The 3355-nt window shown below is 45.0% G+C and overlaps 1 pseudogene; it reads right to left on the bottom strand.

Annotated features, from left to right (window-relative positions):
• Window positions 1–433: 433 nt before the first annotated feature.
• Window positions 434–3130, bottom strand: LOC100157583 (protein NDRG3 pseudogene; annotated as a pseudogene).
• Between the last annotated feature and the right edge of the window lie 225 nt (window positions 3131–3355).

Raw genomic sequence — 3355 nt, 5'->3', positions numbered from 1 at the left:
GTGGATTTATCATGTGGGAAGCTGACCCCCAGCCCATCCTCTTTCCTTCTCTGTTCAGCACCATGAGGGGACCCACGGGTATGTGTGTGGATACCCCAGCCTACAGGGATGAACACCACCCATGTCTGCACAAACAGGCCTCTGTTGGCCACTCCCTGGGCCTAGGAATGTCCTAGGTGTGGTCTGCTCTCAGGGTGAAGGCCCAGGGAATTAGCCTGCTCTGGATTGGAAGGGGGCTCAGGGCCATTTTTGGCTGGGAATTCTGGGGTCCATGGAGAAGAAGAATGGTCTTCAGGGAGAAATACAGGCTCTGGGTAACCATGCACCCTTGGCTCCAAGAAAGCCTTGCTCCATGAGAAGGAACATGACCAGAGAATTCCAGGGATCTTCTTCCCCAAGTTTAAAAGTATAATGGTAAAGGGCCACACCAGTCTCATTCTCCTGTAATGCTGACAGCGTATGCCTGTTCAGCCACGCTCTCCATCTTCATTGGGGACATTTGGAGCAGTTGGGAGATAATGGTTATCTGTAGGTCCAAGATGGGGAAAAATTTAAATAGGATGTTTCTGACCTACTTCTCAGAAGGCAATGGCCCTGAAAGGAATCTCATTGTCTCAGGTTTTTCAGATACTTATGTAAGTGATAGAATTTGTTTCTGAATAGCACTGTGGACGAAAATGGCAAGTCCAAATAAGACACAATTCAAATATCATGTACGTAGGAGAAAGTGCCACACAACTCCAAACATCAGGGGATATGTCACTCTCAATTCTGTGCAAGAGTTAAGGACAAATTGTCTTTTAGCTGTTCTGTCTTCATGTCATTCAGCAAACTTTTGTTGAATATCTATTGTTTTGAATTCTGACTGCAAGGCTGGGGAGGAAGGAAATGGAATGCATCTTGAGGGATCGGTAGATTATTACTGGATGAGCAAGTTGGAAGATGTCCTTAAGAGGCAAGTTTCCTTGTCTGTGCGTGCGGATGATAATAGTGTTCTTCTTATAGGGATTTTGTGAGATTATAAGAGTAACAAAGGGAGTTCCCGTCATGGTGCAGCGGAAACGAATCCGAATAGGAACCACAAGGTTGTGGCTTTGATTCTTGGCTTTGCTCAGTGGATTAAGGATTTGGCGTTGCTGTGAGCTGTGGTGTAGTTTTTGGACACGGCTCAGATCCTGTGTTGCTGTGGCTCTGGTGGAGGCCAGCAGCTGTAGCTCCTATTGGACACCATGCCTGGGAACCTCCATGTGCCTCAGGTGCATTAAAAAAAAAAAAAGAGTAAAAAAGGACAGACACATAGATCATAGCTCATGCTCAGTAAAAGTTAGCTATTCCAATTATTATTTTGAGTCCATTTTCTTTTTTTTTTTGTCTTTTTGCTATTTCTTTGGGCCGCTCCTGCGGCATATGGAGGTTCCCAGGCTAGGGGTCGAATCAGAGCTGTAGCCACCGGCCTACACCAGAGCCACAGCAACGCAGGATCCGAGCTGCGTGTGCAGCCTACACCACAGCTCACGGCAACGCCGGATCCTTAACCCACTGAGCAAGGGCAGGGACCGAACCCGCAACCTCATGTTTCTAGTCAGATTCGTTAACCACTGCGCTCCGATGGGAACTCCTGAGTCCATTTTTTTTTTTTTTTTCAGCAGAAGCTCTACAAAAAAGCATGTCTAAAATCACAGAACTATGCACACAGAAACACAGACATGAGTGCTCATACACACATGCTTGGGGAAGCACAGGGAAAAGCTGACAAGAGAAGATATGGAGATTTGAGTAACTAAAGATATGGAATGCTATGGAAGTGGTTCTTGGTACATATGAAAAGTGGGGCAGGCAGGCAGAGAGGATGATAAATCGAGGATACCAGACAGAGTCAGTAGCCATACAGTATTTAAAGATAGATGCCAGTTTGCTGGATGAAGTGTTATATTATGGAGTGGTTGTTTGAAGGAGATTGGACTTGCATGGTCCAGGGGAGGAGCATCTGCTTTGCAGGACCCCTCCATGGTCTGGTGTCTGTCCAGAACATCAGGGGACTCAGAAGATTCTTGAGTTCCATCTGACTGATTGCTGGTGGCATGTAGGCTAAAGGCACTTCTTCCACAGGCAATGCTACTTGAAGTTGAGTGGGTTTGTGATTGGGCAAGCCTAGTCATGCTGGCAAATGGGATGTAGCCCCTTCCCTGCAAAAAGTACCTGAAGGCCTAGATAAGCTTCCCAGGCTGAACTATTTGGGGTAGTCTACCACAGTCTGCCATCTTTAGCAAAGTTGTATTTATAGGATTCAGGTGAGAATTACATTCAACCATAGCCTCAACTGGGGGTGAATTGTTGCCTACCACCAATAAAGCAGAACACTTTAATGTCTTTGATTTGTTATCATTTTGTCTCAGGATGCGTCTTTCAATCTCTAGGTCTTTGCATTTGTTATAAGAACTCAGGAAGAGGTGTAGGTTTTATTGGTTGATACCTTGGGTAATATGCAGTCTGTAGGTTTGAATCAGGTCCAGGTTGGCCTGCAACTCTTCCTGCCCAAAGTGATGAGCCAAAATAATGTCCACAACATCGATTGTCAATCCTGAGAGTTTGAAAGCTGCCCCGTCAATCCAGCCTTTAGCACAAGAGCCAACATTAATGAGTACAAGACCTCCCACAAACTCTGGGTGATTGACTGCAAATCTGCTGAGAATAGAAGCTCTAGCTCCAGCTCCAACACTAAATCTATTTAGATTTAAGTGGTTGAGAACAGAAGGCAGCATTTGGCTAGCTCATCCAGTGTGGGGTACTGGTACCCAGTTGGGGAAGAGGATGCAACTTCCTGCTGGCCCGAGGAGTCCATGGTTCAGACAGCAAAGTGCTGAGTGATTTCTTGCATATCCTCAAAGTTAAAGAATATATTGAAACAGGATTTATAATTGAGACCAATGTCATGGTATGTTATAATAACTGGTCTTTTTCCCTTCGGTAGGCTTCTTATAGTGACATGAACCATACCATATGTTGTTTCTGTATCATGTTCCTGACGGTCAAAGTTCTGGAAGTTTTGTGTACTATTCTTATCATTTAGAAGTGATTTGATCTATGTGAGTTGAACATTCTGAAGTTCATCCATGAGGACAGATGACAATAGAGGAGTCTCAAGGATAAATCAGTAACTCTGAGGCTTGGGCACATGCCGTCAGCACAGCAGTTCTGGCAGTGGGATTTGGGTGGGGGAGATGTTCCAATTATTTTTTCTGAAGGGAACAGCAAGACAAAGATGTGGAACATGAAGAGGTAACTTGTTTGAGAAATTGGGAGCAAGTTTCTGCATAAAAACAGCTTGCACAAGGGAAGTGCCTGGAGATTAGTT

Source organism: Sus scrofa, chromosome 1 (genome assembly GCF_054392235.1).
Source record: "Sus scrofa isolate SSC_HxYL_T2T_F1_AM1 chromosome 1, Sscrofa_HxYL_maternal_Yorkshire_Landrace_v2.0, whole genome shotgun sequence".
NCBI lineage: Eukaryota > Metazoa > Chordata > Mammalia > Artiodactyla > Suidae > Sus > Sus scrofa.
This window is presented reverse-complemented; position numbering and strand designations above follow the sequence as displayed.